Below are 16441 nucleotides of genomic sequence, written 5' to 3'. Positions count from 1 at the left end.
AGCAGGAGCAGGAGCAGGAGCACAGCAGGAGCAGGAGCAGGAGCAGATCCAGGATCCGCAACAACCACTGCATCTTCCTCAAAGAGCAGCACACTTATGCTTTAACAAGAAAGGAAACTTAAAAAGGAACTTTTCTACTTCCCACATTCCCCGAAGCACCACACTCTTCTCTCCTTGCGCCCAGGTATCTCCTGATAGGGACGTTTTACTGTGTTCCTGAAAGGTGTGGAAGGACCTGGTTCAGTCTTTTATTTATTTTTGTTTTGAGACAGAGCTTCACTCTGTCACTAGGCTGGAGTGCAGTGGTGCGATCTTGGCTCACTACAACCTTTGACTCCCTGGTTCAAGCAATTCTCCTGCCTCAGCCTCCCAAGTAGCTAGGATTACAGGCATGCACCACCATGCCCAGCTAATTTTTGTACTTTTTTTTTTTTTTTAGCAGAGATGGGGTTTCACCATGTTGGCCAGGATGGTCTTGATCTCCTGACCTCATGATCTGCCTGCCTTGGCGTCCCAAAGCACTGGGATTACAGGTGTAAGCCACCGCTCCCGGCCAAGCCTTTGACATTGTGGCCAACAATCACAAGTACATCTCATTCCTTCCAAAATGGGTGTGTCACCTGCATGCATTCCTTCTCCCTATGACCCCGGAAGAGATTGTTCCGGAAGGTGCCCACATGTGGATGGGAAGCATGAGAGGCAGGACTCCGGGCACATCAGCGGACATGGACACATGGCTGCCATCTTCTGCCTCTTGATTAGGTAGTTGTCAGCCTCGCCCTTGGTCTGGATCCTTCTGGTGGGCGTGGTCAATCTCCTCCCACGTGCCAGCCACACCGAGGCTGTCTCAACCCTGGCTGCTCGTTAAAATCACCTGCTGAGCTCCTGAACCCTACCAATGGCCCCAGCCCTGCTCCAGAAGCCCCGGGATGGACCCTGGCTGTGGTAATTGCTGAAGCTCCCCCAGGGATTCTGAAGTGCAGCCAGGGTAAAGAACCACTGATAAGAGAAATGTCATTTCAGGGAATTGATAGTTTAGCCTCACGTGGTCTCCTCACTTGGCCCCAGCCCAGCCGTGGGGCTGAGTTAGAAGCAGGACTTCGAAGGCCAGCCAGCAGGACCTGCTCTGCCTGCCGAACACAGCAGACAGATCACTTTAGGCTAGGAAATCGAGACCAGCCTGGCCAACTTGGTGAAACCCTGTCTCTACTAAAAATACAAAAATTAGCCAGGTGTGGTGGTACACGCCTGTAATCCCAGTTATTTGGGAGGCAGAAGTTGCAGTGAGCCAAGATCATGTCACTGCACTCAGCCTGGTGACAGAGCCAGACCCTGTCTCAAAAAAAAAAAAAAAAAAAAAAAGAAAAAAAAAAAAAAAAAAAAGGAAAAGAAAAGCCAGTGTGCGGGGAAAGTGTTTATAACCTATAAAGAGATTTGTCGATTTTTAACTTTCTTCCTTTCACCCTTTTCCTTCCTTCCTTTCTTCTTCCCTTCCTTCTTTTCCTCCCTGTGTTTTTATTCTCCCACTGAATCCCAGACCTTGCCCCGCTGCCTGCCACACTCTTGCAATTGCGTCAGTCTCGTCAGTGAATGCCTCTGACCCTAACTGTCCTCCAGAAGCCCCTCCAACTTTCCCTTTCTCCCCCCCAGCGCCCTCCCCCCACCCCCCGCATGGCAGCTCAGATAATCTCAGAGTCTTGCAATCAGCAGATGGCGGCCTGAACCTTCACCTGCCTGTGTAGGGCCCCATGTCATCACCTGCCTGTTAGGGAGCTGGCTCACCTGAGTCTTTTTGCTTATTTTTTATTTATTTACTTATTTGTTTTTCAAAACAGAGTCTCACTCTGTCACCCAGGCTGGAGTCCAGTGGCATGATCTTGGCTCACTGCAACCTCTGCCTCCTAGGTTCAAGTGATTCTGCTTCAGCCTCCCAAATAGCTGGGATTACAGGAGCCCGACACCAGGCCCGGCTAGTTTATGTTGTTTTTTTTTTTCAAGACAGAGTCTTACTCTTGTCACCCAGGCTAGAGTGTAATGGTGCTATCTCAGCTCACTACAACCTCTGCCTCCGGGGTTCAAGCAATTCACCTGCCTCAGCCTCCCAAGTAGCTGGGATTACAGATGCTTGCCACCACACCTGGCTAATTTTGTATTTTTTGTAGAGACAGGGTTTCACCATGTTAGCCAGGTTGGTCTCCAACTCCTGACCTCAGGTGATGATCCGCCTGCCTCGGCCTCCCGAAGTGCTGGAATTACAGGCACGAGCTACCATGCTAGGCCTCACCTAAGTCTTTAAAGTAACAGACTGGTGAATGGGGGTGGTGCATTGGGGAGACAGGTTGGCTGTGTCATGGAACTGAATGCAGCCAGTAGAGTGCACACACCTCCAGGGTCTCCTTAAACTCAGGCAGACAATGCCATTGGGTGTTATTTCTATCCCTGTGTCAGCCAAATCCTGAGTCTAGAGCCACTGAGGCACCCATGGGCTCAAGTGCCTGCCGACCTCAAGCACAGCACCGTCACTCTGGGCTCAGTTTCCCCATGTTCCGTAGGCTCCTCTGAGGCCCTTTCCTGCTCTGAAACTGCTGCTCTGGAGCCAGGAGAACCTGAGGGCTGCCCACGTGTCAGGGATTTCCTGCACCTTCCTGCCTGAAGCACCGAGTGTGCAAGAGAGCATCTCCTCTCCACTTCCAGCCACAGACTCACCTCCTGCCCTGGCCGACAAGAATCCCAGCTGATCTCCCAGGGAGGGGGCCGGCTCCATGCAGGGTGCTTCCCACCTACCGCCTCACTGGCTTGTCCTCCCCAAAATGTGGGCCATGCGTGAGCCCACCATGTCATCCCTGGATAATGTCAGTGTGCGTCTTTGAAGAAGAAGATACCAGGACAGGATTGGACATGTAAGACAGCGATGGAGGAAATGCTTGTGAAGGATAAGGAGAGGAAGCAGGAGGATCGGGGAGGGCCCTCAGGTGGCAATACAGGTCTCACCCCTGTGTAAGGAGTGGGGAAGAAAGGAGGTTTGGATAGAAAGAGCCTCGGGTCCCAGGAGTTCTAGACCAGCCTGGCCAACATAGCGAAACCCCTTCTCTACTAAAAATACACAAATTAGCTGGGCGTGGTTGTGGACACCTGGAATCCCAGCTACTCTTGGGTGGCTGAGGCATGATAGTCACTTGAACCTTGGGGGCAGAGGTTGCAGTGAGCTGAGATTATGCCACTGCACTCCAGCCTGGACAACAGAGGGAAACTCTATTTTTAAAAAAAGAAAGAGGCCAGGTGCGGTGGCTCACTCCTGTAATCCCAGCACTTTGGGAGGCCAAGCTGGAGAGATCACCTGAGATCAGGAGTTTGAGACTAGCCTGGCCAACATAGTGAAACCTCACCTCTACCAAAAATACAAAAAATTAGCTGAGGGTGGTGGTGCACACCTGAAATCCCAGCTACTCAGGAGGCTGAGACCTGAGACCGGAGAATCGCTTGAACCTGGGAGGTGGAGGTTACAGTGTGCCGAGATCGTACCACTGTACTCCAGCCTAAGCAACAGAGAAGACACTATTGAGAGAAAGAGAGAGAGAGGGAGAAGGAGAGAGGGAGGAAGGAAGGAAGGAAAAGGAAAGGAAAGGAAGGAAGAAAGAAGGAAGGGAGGGAGGGAAGGAAAGAAAGAGAGAGAAAGAGAGAGAGAGAGAAAGGAAGAGAGGAAGAAAGAGAGAGAAAAAGAAAGAAAGAAGAAAGAAAAGAGCAAGCAAGCCTCAGGTCTCAGTGCAGCTCTGAGAAAATCTCAGCCAGGCTGATGGGGAGACCCTGAGCCCAAGAGCCCAGTGGGGAGTACTGTGCCCTGCAGGAGTGGGCCAGCACCAGCTCTCATCCCCCCTCATGGGCGGGGAGGAGCTAAGGGAAGTGCATCCCAAGGGGCAGTGCTGGCTGTTGGCCACCTGGGCCCCCAGTGGCAGGTTCTCTTGGGGGAGACATGACTGGTGTGCTTCTGTGGCCATTGTGTAAATATTTACCCCACAGAAATGGAAATACCTGTCTACAAAAAGTGATACAAAAATGCTCTTAGCACCTTTAGCATAATCAGCACCAACTGGAAACCACCCACCTTCCCGTAGACAGGTGAAGGGATAGCGAAATGGGGCTGGGCTCAGTGGCTCATGCCTGTAATGCCAGCACATTTGGAGGGTGAGGCAGGTGGATCACTGGAGGCTACGAATTCGAGACCAGCCTGGCCAACATGGTGAAACCCTGTCTCTACCAAACATACAAAAAAAATTAGCTGGGTATGGTGGCATGCACCTGTAGTCCCAGCTACTCAGGAAGCTGAGACAGGAGAATTTCTTGAACCTGGGAGGTGGAGGTTGCAGTGAACTGATATCACGCCACTGTACTCCAGCCTGGGCAACAGAGAGAGACGCTGTCTCAAAAAAAAAAATAAATAAATAGGGCTATATACATAAAATGATGAATATGAATTAAAAGGAATGAAGGGGCCAGGTGCACTGGCTCACACCTGTCATCCCTGCACTTTGGGAAGCCAGAGTAGGCAGATCATTTGAGCCCAGGAATTCAAAACCAGCCTGGGCAACACAGGGAGACCCCATCTCTACAAGAAATTTTAAAATTAGTGGGGCGGGCCAGGTGCTGTGGCTCATGCCTGTAATCCCAGCACTTTGGGAGCCCGAGGTGGGCGGATCACAAGGTCAAGAGATCGAGACTATCCTGGGCCAACATAGTGAAACCCCGTCTCTACTAAAATACAAAAATTAGCTGGGCTTGGTGGTGCACACCTGTAGTCCCAGCTACTTGGGAGGCTGAGGCAGGAGAATTGCTTGAACGTGGGAGGTGGAGGTTGCAGTGAGCTGAGATCGGGCCACTGTACTCCAGCCTGGCACCTGGCGAAACAGCAAGACTTTGTCTCAAAAAAAAAAAAAAAAATGAGTGGGGCAAGGTGGCATGGGCCTGTAGTCCCAGCTACTTATAAGGCTGAGGTGGGAGGATCGCTGGAGCCCAGGAGGTCAAGACTGCAGTGAGCTATGACTCACTGCACTCCAGTCTGGGCAACAGAGTGAGACCCCATCTCTAAAAAAAAAATTTTAAATGTGTAAAAAAAAGGAATGAAGTACTGATACATGCAATGATATGGACAAATCTCAGAAACAGTGTATGGAAGGAAGCAACACGGAGAATACATATCATACGATTTCATTCGTAGGAGGTCCAAGAAGGCAAAGTTAATCTCTGGCGATAGATGATTAGTGCCTAGCAGGTGGAGGGACAGGGACTTGTCTGAGAGAATTCACTGGAGTCGGCATGCTCCAGAACTTGATTTGGGTTTGGTTATACTTTGTCAAAACTAATTGAATTGCACTACAAAAGTCTGCATTTTACTGTTTGTAATTTTCACCTCAATTTAAAAAAAAAAGCCTCCACTCTATGGATGAGGCTTAGAGAGGTTAAGAGTTTGCCCATGATGCACAGCAGAGGGGCTCAGGCTGGAATCCTGCCTGCCCAGTCCCTACAGCGTGCCCACCAGAGCCCCGGCTGCCTCATGGCTCCCAGCGCCAACTCAAGAGGCTCCTCCTGTGCAGCCCAACACATTCCTGCATCCCTCTCTCAGGTGGGAGGCTGAGGCCTTAGGATTCCAGAAGACGCCACAGGTCCTGGCCTGGGGCCCAGTCCCTGTCAACAAAGCTGGGACTTGGCCTGAATCAAGCTTCTTCGTCAACACCTGGAAGCCAGTGATCTTGTCACTGTCTCCATGGTTTTGCCTTTTCCAGAACATTGTATAGTTGGAATCATTCATTTGGTAGCCTGTCAGTTGACTTCTTTCACTTAGCAATGTGTATTGAAGTTCCTCCAGGTCTTTTCATGCCCTGATAACTTATTTCCTTTTTAGGGCTTAATAGTATTCCATTGTCTGGATGTAGCACAGCTTACTTATCCATCCACCCATTGAAGGTCATCTTGGCTGCTTTCAATGTGGCAATTATGAATGAAGCTGATATAAACATCTATCTGCAGGTTTCTGTGCAGACATAAATCTTTTTTTTTTTTGAAAAGTTAAAAATTCCTTAATTTTTTATTCCTGGTACCACTACCACAATTTACAGGGCAATATACCTGATGTAATGAAAAGAAAAAGAAAAAAGACAAAGCTACAACAGATAAAAGACCTCCGGAATGTACATCTAATTGACACTACATTGCATTAATTACTAGCTGCACTTTTTGCAAACCGTGGCTATGACAGTCCTGAACAAGAAGGGTTTCCTGTTTAAGCTGCCGTAACTTTTCTGACTATGGATCATCGCTCCTTCTGTGGCAGATTTTTACAGTTCCTCTAATGCATTTGGGACGACTGTCTCAAAGTCACCTGCAGCTTTCCTGACGACTCCTCGCTCTCTCTCCTGCTAAGAACTGTAGCCCTTGTCTGCTGCTTTTAGAACCTTCTGCTACCATATCCACCACTTCCACCACCAGATCCATAACCACCACCATAGGGACTGCCCGAGCTTCTTCCACCAAAACTGCCCCCTTTCATGGGTCCATAATTTGATTGCTGTTGTCCACTATAATTTCCAAAATCATTATAGTTCCCACCACCACCATAGTTACCACCGCCAAAATTTCCTCCTTCATTGTAACCATCATATCCTCCACCACCGCCACCATATCCACCACCTTGGTTTCCATATCCTGGTCCGCCACCACCATGGCCCCCTCTACTACTATAACCAGGACCCCCGCCATAGTTGCCACTATCACCAAATCCATTGTATCCACCATCGCCTCCTCCATAACTGCCTCTGCTGCCACCACCTCCACCACCATAACCTCCTCTTCCACCAAAGTTTCCACCACGGCCAAAATTACCTCCACCACCTCCAGAGTTTCCTCCACGACCCATAAAATTGCCAGATCCACCTCCACGACCTCTCTGGGATCCAGCAGACTGCATCTCTTGTTTAGAAAGGGCCTTTTTCACTTCACAATTATGCCCATTAATAGTGTGGTATTTCTGAACAACAATTTTATCAACTGTATCATGATCATCAAAAGTTCCAAAAGCAAATCCTCTCTTTTTTCCACTCTGCCTGTCTTCCATAACTTCTATGGTTTCAATCTTGCCATACTTTTCAAAGTAGTCTCTCAAATTATACTCTTCCGTATCTTCTTTAATACCACCAATAAAAATTTTCTTCACTGTTAGATGGGCACCAGGCTTTACAGAATCCTCACTAGAAACAGCTCTCTTGCCTGGCGCGGTGGCTCAAGCCTGAAATCCCAGCACTTTGGGAGGCCGAGGCGGGTGGATCACGAGGTCAAGAGATCGAGACCATCCTGGTCAACATGGTGAAACCCCGTCTCTACTAAAACTACAAAAAATTAGCTGGGCATGGTGGTGCGTGCCTGTAATCCCAGCTACTCAGGAGGCTGAGGGAGGAGAATTGCCTGAACCCAGGAGGCGGAGGTTGTGGTGAGCTGAGATCGCGCCATTGCACTCCAGCCCGGGTAACATGAGTGAAACTCCGTCTCAAAAAAAAAAAAAAAAAAAAAAAAAAAAGAAACAGCTCTCTTTGGTTCCACTACACGCCCATCAACCTTGTGTGGTCGAGCACACATAGCTGCATCCACCTGTTCAACACAAGAGTAAGTCACAAAACCAAAGCCCCTGGAACGTTTGGTTTGGGGATCTCTCATTACCACACAATCTGTAAGTGTGCCCCATTTCTCAAAATGTTCTCTTAAACTATCATCTGTAGTTTCAAAGCTCAGACCACCAATAAACAGTTTTCTCAACTGCTCTGGTTCCTTTGGATCATGGCCCTCCTACCCCCGGCGCAATGGCGACGGCCGGAGTCGGGCTGGGGGCGACCGGGCGGCGGTTTTACTGCCACTTTGAGACCGGACTCGCCTCTTCCAACTCGAGTTCAATATCATAAATCTTTAACTTACTTGAATAAATGTGTGATTGCTGGATTTTATGGTAAAAGTATGGTTAGTTTTGTAAGAAACTGCCAAGCTGCCTTCCAATGAGGTGGTACAATTTTGTATTTCCACCAACAATGAATGAGAGTGTTTTTTGTTTTTTTTTTTAGATGGAGTCTTACTCTGTCACCCAGGCTAGGGTGCAGTGGCATGATCTCAGCTCACTGCAATCTCTACCTCCTAGGTTCAAGTGATTCTCTTGCCTCAGCATCCCAAGTAGCTGGGACTACAGGCATGCGCTACCATGCCCAGCTAATTTTGTAGTTTTTAGTAGAGATGGGGTTTCACCATGTTGGCCAGGATGGTCTCGATCTCTTGACCTCATGATCCGCCCGCCTCAGCCTCCCAAAGTGCTGGGATTACAGGTGTGAGCCACTGTATCTTGCCAAATGAGAGTTCTTGTTTCACATCCTTGCCAGTATCTGGCATTATCGGTGTTTTGGATTTTAGCCATTCAAATAAGTGTGTGGTGGTGTCTCACTGGTTTTTTGTTTTGCTTTGTGTTTGAGACAGGGTCTCATTCTGTCACCCAGGCTGGAGTGCAGTGGCATGATCATGGTTCACTGGAGCCTCGAACTCCCTGGGCTCAGGTGATCCTCCCACCTCAGCCTCCTGATTAGCTGGGACTACAGGTGTGGGCCATCATGCCTGGATAATTTTTTGTATTTTTAGTAGAGACGGGTTTCCACCATGTTGTGCATGTTGGCCTTGAACTCCTGAGCTCAAGCAATTCATCCACCTTAGCCTCCCAAATTGCTGGGATTATAGGCATGAGCCACTGCGTCTGGTCCTTGTTGTTCTAATTGGTAATTTTCTGATGTATGATGTTGAGCACCTTTTCATATGTTTATTTTCTATCCATATACAGTCTTTGGTGAGGTGTTTATTCAGCTCTTTTGCCCTTTTTTATGGTATTTAACTTTTTAAAGATGTATTTGCTGTTACTGTATAGAAATACAATTATTTTTGTACGCTGACCTTCTATCTCTGTTTAACTTATTCTACTCAGTTTTTGCAGATTCTTATTGTTTGCTATGTGAATAGTTATGTCATACACAAATACAGTTTCACTTCTTCTTTCTTTCTGGTCTTTATGCTATTTCTTTTTCTTTTTGAGACGGAGTCTTGCTCTGTCACCCAGGCTGTAGTGCAGTGGCACAGTCTCGGCTCACTGCAATCTCTGCCTCCTGTGTTCACTCAATTCTCCTGCCTCAGCCTCCCAAGTAGCTGGGACTACAGGCGTGCGCCACCACGCCCCTTTAGTTTTTTTGTATTTTAGTAGAGACAGGGTTTCACCATGTCAGCCAGGATGGTCTCCATCTCCTGACCTCATGATCTGCTGGCCTCAGCCTCCCAAAGTGCTGGGATTACAAGCGTGAGCCACCGCGCCCGGCCTGTTTTTTAAATTTAGTTTTCTTTCTCTACATAGTCTCTGTTTCCTCTAAACTATTTTTTCCTCTTTGTTTCTTTTGGTTTCCTCAGATCAGTTTTCTCAAATTTTCAATAATTCTTGTTTTTCTATTTGCAATTAAGACACGGAGGCTAAGAACACATATTGGGAGCTCTGCGTGTGAGTGGGAATCGCCGACTTTGTGCTCCTTCTTGGTGATCAGGTTATCCACTTACTAGGGGAACACCTGTTGTCAATAACTTCAGCTACTTCCTCACGGCTAGCCAAATTCCCCAGGAAATAGTCTTTCAGTTTTCTTCCTGGAGAGTAACAGCCTGGCTGCCAGCCTTCTAGGAGCACAGTAGGAGGCTGTGGGGAATCTGAATCCAATATTCACGTGCACTTGGTATGGAGGCCACATCTTCAGCCATGCCCAGCATCCCCCAATTCAGACATTCTGTTTTACAGAGATGGGCCTGGGGTGGAGCTGTCACCCGGCCACGTGGAGTAGAGGGCATCCAGGAATCCATCAATGACTCACAGCTTCCAGCAGTCCTGATTTCCATCCATTCCCTTGTTCCTCCGGTGCCAGAGGCCCTGACATTGCCAGCTCCTGTACTTTTGTGAGGTTCTGCGGCATAAACCAAGTTGACTCTCAGCTCCGCTCTCTGCCAGTGCAGAAACTGCCTTTCTTGGGGTTTCTAAACCAGTTCCCCTCAGCTCACTGGCTTTCTGGTTTCCAAACGGTGGTTGCTGTTTTCCTCTCCTGTCTCTTTGTTGGTTTCTAATTGTGTTCGTTTGTTTATTGTAGGGTTGGTGGAATTTCAGGAGGAAGTGAAGTTAGATACATATGTTCAATCCATCATTTCAACCCAGAAATTCTACTATTACCTTTAACTTGCTTGATAAAGAAATAAATAAAATAATGTCCTGATTATTCTTACATGGCAAATCTAGTACAATCTTTTTTATTTTTTTGAGACAGGGCCTCCGTCTGTCGCCCAGGTTGGAGTGCAGTGGCACAATCACAGCTCATGGTAGCTTCTACCTCCCACTGCACCTGGCCCTTCTAGTACAATCTTAAAATTTAATGTAGGTCCCCCTGAGATGTAAATGTTCTTGCTTCAAAATTCATTTTGAGGAGAGGTTGCTAGGCTGGGTGTGGTGGCTCATGCCTGTAATCCCAGCACTTTGGGAGGCCAAGGCGATGGGATCACCTAAGATTAGGGGTTCGAAACCAGCCTGACCAACATGGCGAAAGCCCGTCTCTACTACAAATACAAAAATTAGCTGCACGTGGTGGTGGGCGCCTGTAATCGCAGCTACTCTGGAGGCTGAGGTAGGAGAATCACTTCAACCTGGGAGGGGGAGGGTTGCAGTGAGCTGAGATCAGGCCATTGCACTCCAGCCTGGGTGACAAGAGCAAAACTCTGTCTCAAAAAGAAAAAAAAATAAGGAGAGATTGCTCATGCCTGTAATTCCAGCACTTTAGAAGGCCAAGCAGGCAGATTGCTTGAGCTCAGGAGTTTGAGGCCAGTCTGGGCAACATGGTGAAATCCTGACTCTACAAAAAATACAAAAATTAGCTGGACATGATGGCATACACCTGTGTTCCCAACTACTCTGGAGGGAGGATCACTTAAGCTCAGGAGATTGAAGCTGCAGTGAATCATGACTGCACCCCTGCACTCCAGCCTGGGGGACAGACTGAGACCCTGTCTCAAAAAAATAAATTAATTCATTAAAGAGTGTTGGAAAAAGCCAAGCAGCTCAAGCCTGTAATCCCAGCATTTTGGAAGGCCATGGCAGGATCACTTGAGGTCAGGGGTTTGAGATTAGCCTGGCCAACATGGTGAAACTCCACCTCTACTAAAAATATAAAAAATTACCTGGGCATGGTGATGTGTGTCTATAATCCCAGCTACTCAGGAGACTGAGGCATAGGAATTGCTTGAATATGGGAGGTGGAAGTTGCAGTGAGCTAAGATCACTGCATTCCAGCCTGGGTAACAGAGTGAAACTTTTGTTTCTCAAAAGAAACAAAAACAAAAATTAGCCAGGCATGGTGGCATATGCCTGTAGTCCCAGCTACTCAGGAGGCTGAGGTGGGAGGATGGCTTGAGCTTATTAAGTCAAGGCCGCAGTGAGTTGAGATTGGCCTCTGCACTCCAACCTGGGTGATAGAGTGAGACTATGTCTCAAAAACAGACAGGCCAGGTGTGGTGGCTCATGCCTGTAATCCCAGCACTTTGGGAGGCTGAGGCAGGCGGATCACCTGAAGTCAGGAATTCAAGACAGACCTGGCCAACATGTTGAAACCTCATCTCTACTAAAGATTAAAAAAAATTAGCTGGGCATGGTGGTACATGCCTGTAGTTTCAGCTACTTCGGAGGCTGAGGCAGGAGAATTGCTCGAACCCGGAAGGTGGAGGTTGCAGTGAGCTGAAATCATGCCACTGTACTCCAGCCTGGATGACACAGCAAGACTCTGCCTCAAAAAACAAAGAGAGTTGGAAAAAAGTCCTGCTTTATCTTCATAGTTATTGCATAAGAGTTCCTGAAAGCAAGATATGATACTAACAATGCTCTTGTCTGAAGAACTATCTTAATGTGTGACTCAAAAAAGTATTGAGGACCCACTGTGTGTCAGGTCTGAACCATGACTAGTGAGGCTTCAGCTCGGATGGCCCCTCCAGTAGCCCCTCTTTGGGCGGTCCCCACAGGTCCCTTCCTCTAGGAGTCCTCGTACAAACTTCCTGGTCACTCCAGCCAGTTCTCCCGGCTCCCAGGCCAGCTGGACCTGTGGAGCAGGCCTCCCACTCAGCCCTTCCCACTTGGCTTCTTCCACTGTCCTGTTGCTGAGAAAACAATTCTGGAGCTGGTGACCATGTAGTCACTGACTCTTGTGTGGAACCTCCACTTCAGGTGGCTTTCCTCTAGTTAGCTAATAAAACAACTTTTGGCCAGGTGTGCCTTTTCAACTCCGTTAGCAAATTGTGTTTATTAAATGTCCTTGTATATAAATAAGTAGTCCCCACTGTCCCATGAATTAAAGGGGAATAATTCATCTCAGCTTCTTGGATTTCTTTTCCTGTATGCCAAGTAATTTCACATCTTTCCAGAAGACCAAAGGTCTGAGCTAAAATAGAAAAAAAAAAAAAAAAAAAAAAAAAAAAAGAAAAAAGAGAAAGAAAGAAAAAAAATAGAGAAAAATGTGTGCAGTGCTGACTTTTGAAGTATAACAAGCTTGGCTACTCACCCACACAGTTTCTCACATCTGTGATCTCATTTGCTTCTCACTCTAACCCCATGAGCTGTAAGAGACTTGGAAGGGGTTATTACTACCTTAATTTAAATATTACAAATGAGGACACAGGCTCAGAGTGATGAAGTGATTTGCCCAAGTCACAGGAAGTACGTGGTGATGTTGCCAAACTGTCTCAGGAATTCTGATTCCAGATTCTCTGTTGATTTCTGTGACATCAGGTTGCCCATTAGAATGTAAGTGTTAAGAAGGGGGCGCATTTACAAAACAGATTTATTTCTACAGTGTATGTTGATAAGGTATGTTTAAAATAGAGATCTAGAGGAAAACTTTAGGACAAATATGTTCAGTGCAATTGTTGTTTATAATAGCATTAAGGACTTGGTTTAGGTGTTGGTATGTATTCATGTGCAATGTGTACACATGTAATTACACAGGGAAATCACAAATGTGAGTTTTCCCTTTTTTTGAGACGGAGTCTTAAACTTGTCACCCAAGCTGGAGTGCAGTGGTCCTATCTCGGCTCTCCAAACCCTCCGCCTCCCGGGTTGAAGCTATTCTCCTGCCTCAGCCTCCCAGGTAGCTGGGACTACAGGCGTGTGCCACCATGCCCAGCTAATTTTTTTGTATTTTTAGTAGAGATGGGGTTTCACTATGCTGACCAGGCTGGTCTCAAACTCCTGACCTCAAGAGATCCGCCCGCCTCGGCCTCCCAAAGTGCTGGGATTACAGGCGTGAGCCACCGCACCCATCCAAATGTGAGTTTTCAAAAGCAGAATATATACATAAAAACACACAAACCAAGACCAATAATTATATATATTCAAATACCATATTTCAGGAAATTTCCTAAAATTTTATCTGTGACTATATCTCGTTTTGGGATATATAGATAACTTTTATTCTCTTCTCTATTTCTATCAATATTTTCCATATCTTCTTATTTATTTATTTAGAGAGAGGGTCTCACTCTTTTGCTCCGGCTGGAGTGCAGTAGATCACATCAACCTCAAACTCCTGGGCTCAAGTGACTCTCTTGCTTCAGCCTCCCAAGCAGCTGGAGCTACAGGCTTGTGCCACCACACCCAGCTACTTTTAAATTTTTTTGTAGAGACAGGGTCCTGCTATGTTACCCAGGCTGGTCTCAAACTCCTGAGCTCAAGTGATCCTCCTGCCTTGGCCTCCTAAAGTGCTAGGATCACAGGTGTGAGCCTCCTGCATGGACAGGGTCATAATGTGCCAACTTAACGGGGACAACCTTTACAATGACAGAAACGCTGGCCAACATGGTCACAGTAGAGTAGTACTGCCCTGAGTCTTCTTCCCTATGCGTATATAATCATGATTCTCCCAGCATGGCAGACTGCTTTGCCTGCTACCTTTAAAGGGGAATGGACGATGTCTTGGCAAAACTCTTCTCTAACTTCTGGGACCAGCGATAGTGATCATGGCAGGACCTACAGCCTCAAAGAGCCACGCCCTGGAGGGAAACAGGAAGCATGAGTTTAAGGCCACCAAGGGAAAGTAGAGAAGTGAAGGTGGCAGCAGTGGCTGCTGGGAGAAGGCCATGAGCCACCAAGACCAAGGAGGATCAGTGATCTGGGAAGTGGAGCATTTTCCAGTGGGGAGCTAGAGGCAGGCTGCTGCAGTGCCATTCTGCCCTTTGGTGCCCAGGACTGATGAGCCTGGGCTCACAGGGCCCCATCATAACCCCTCTGCACTTCCCAGGCCCCTTCCTTAGGCTGGTGGCATCTCATCCTTGTGTAGCTATGTTGCTGTTGCGCTCTCTTGCTCTTTCCTGGGCGCCTCTGTAGGTGTAAAACCAGAATGTTCCAGACCCCTGGGACACATACACCTTTTCTCTGCACATTTTGAGAGCCGCTTTCCTGAGAGTCAGGACAGGCTGGGCATGGTGGCTCACGGTTGTAATCCCAGCACTTTGGGAGGCTGCGGTGGGAGGATCTCTTGAGCCCAGGATTTCAAGACCAGCCTGGGCAACAGAAGAGACCCAGTCTCTACAAAAAACAAGAATAATTACCTGGGTGTGGTAGTGTGCACCTGCAGTCCCGGCTACTCAGGAGGTTGAGGGGGGAGGCTCGGTTGAGCCTGGGAGATTGAAGCTGCTGTGAGCCATTACAGCGCCACTGCACTCCAGCCTGGATGACAGAGAGACAGACCCTGTCTCAACAACTAAAAAAGAGTCGGGATAACTGTCTGAGTTGTCCAGATTTGGTATCTTTGGCCATTCTGCAATGGCCCTCCCTCAAAATGATGCCATTTCACCCCTGCCACTTGTCACTCTGCTGTTCGTCAAAATGAAGACCAGAGCACGGTAATACCCACTTTGTTTTCTCTTCTAGATTATGTGAGAGAAAATTCTCATCAAGTTAATAACTTATTGAACCTTTGTATCTTAAATTCTCGATTTTAATTCCTTCAGTGAATGGACTTGTCATCTTGATGCTGCTGTGACTTCTTTTTCTTAGGCCCCTAGCTCAGGGCTGAGACTCTCCAGATGCTGTTATGTATTATACAATTTGGGTTGCTATGGTGCTGGAAATGGCCTGTAAATGCTGAAATCCTGAGATTGCATGGTGCCTCTTAGAGAGAGAATGACATGTTATGCATGGATTTGGGTTATGGGTAGATTTAACCTCCGTGACATCAGAGATGTGATTTGGTGGTTCTCATCCTCTTCAGATCCTAATCTGATCACCTTCTTGATTGTGTCAGTGGACTGAGTTATAATAGATTGTTCAGATAGCCAAATAACCCATTTGATAAAAGGATGCTGGACTCAAAGCTGCCGGATGCAGTTTTTCCTAATCTTGATTGTTCATTGCATTTCCAAGCTCTGCAGCTGCTTGTTGCCGTCAGCGAAGAAGTCCGTCTGGAATGGGGGTTGGTGACTATAAATCTCCAAAGATGCAGCCCCCTCTGCTTAGCTCATCATCTTCCATTCCTCTGCTCCCTCCAGCAGCAGCCTCCTGAGCCCTTATCACCATGCTCAGGGCACCACCCCCGAGGCTGGAGGAGAGCCAACCCTGGTCATGGGAGATTTATGCAGCCTCAGGAAAGGGGCTCCATTGCTCCTCGTGTCCCACCTCTTCACCCTAAGCCAGCGGACAACCATTTGTCAGACACATTGGGTGTAGACACATTTGTTATGGATATACTGGAGGTGTTCTAATGCCCTCATGCACCCTTTTCTAGCCATGCCCCCAAAGCCCTGGCAAAGGGAGGGAGAGCTAGGTAGGCATGTTTGCATTAGGTGTCTCAGCTCTTAGCCAAAGATGATTGAATAAGGAGGCCCCTCATCTATGCTGATTCCATCAAACTCTCCAGAATTCGAGCCAGTGTCTCAATGCCTGAGTCACGTGGCTCTAGTACTGTGCTGGGTGCTGGTGGCTGTCGTGGAGCTGCATGTAGGCCCATTCTGGGTGCCTTTGGGCTTGGACCTTGGGTCCTCTTAGCATCTGCTTTGGGGCAGCTCCTTGTGTGTGCTCACTGGGACTCACCCCTTGACTCTCTTCACTTTCGTCCCCTGGGTAGGGCACCACCTAAACCCCTGTCCACGATACTCACCGGGGCCCATTGGCCTACTCCTGGCCTTACTCTTTTTTTTGTTTTGTTTTGTTTTGTTTTGTTTGAGACAGAGGTTCGCTCTTGTTGCCCAGTCTGGCCCACCACAACCTCCACCTCCCGGATTCAAGCGATTCTCCTGCCTCAGCCTCCTGAGTAGCTGGGATTACAGGTGCACACCACCACGCCTGGCTAATTTTTGTATTTCTTTTTTT

The 16441-nt window shown here is 47.8% G+C and overlaps 1 pseudogene across 1 annotated transcript; it reads right to left on the bottom strand.

The window, feature by feature from the left end:
• Positions 1 to 6042: 6042 nt before the first annotated feature.
• On the bottom strand, positions 6043 to 16239 carry LOC108282160 (annotated as a pseudogene). The gene is made up of 3 exons (XR_001816288.1): positions 16230 to 16239; positions 7570 to 7924; positions 6043 to 7252 (listed from the first exon to the last, which is right to left on the bottom strand). The product of XR_001816288.1 is annotated as a heterogeneous nuclear ribonucleoprotein A3-like (transcript).
• Between the last annotated feature and the right edge of the window lie 202 nt (positions 16240 to 16441).

The sequence above is a fragment of the Cebus imitator genome, unplaced genomic scaffold (assembly GCF_001604975.1).
Source record: "Cebus imitator isolate Cc_AM_T3 unplaced genomic scaffold, Cebus_imitator-1.0 Scaffold235, whole genome shotgun sequence".
NCBI lineage: Eukaryota > Metazoa > Chordata > Mammalia > Primates > Cebidae > Cebus > Cebus imitator.
The sequence above is the reverse complement of the archived record's forward strand: the minus strand, read 5'-3'. Positions and strand labels throughout refer to the sequence as shown.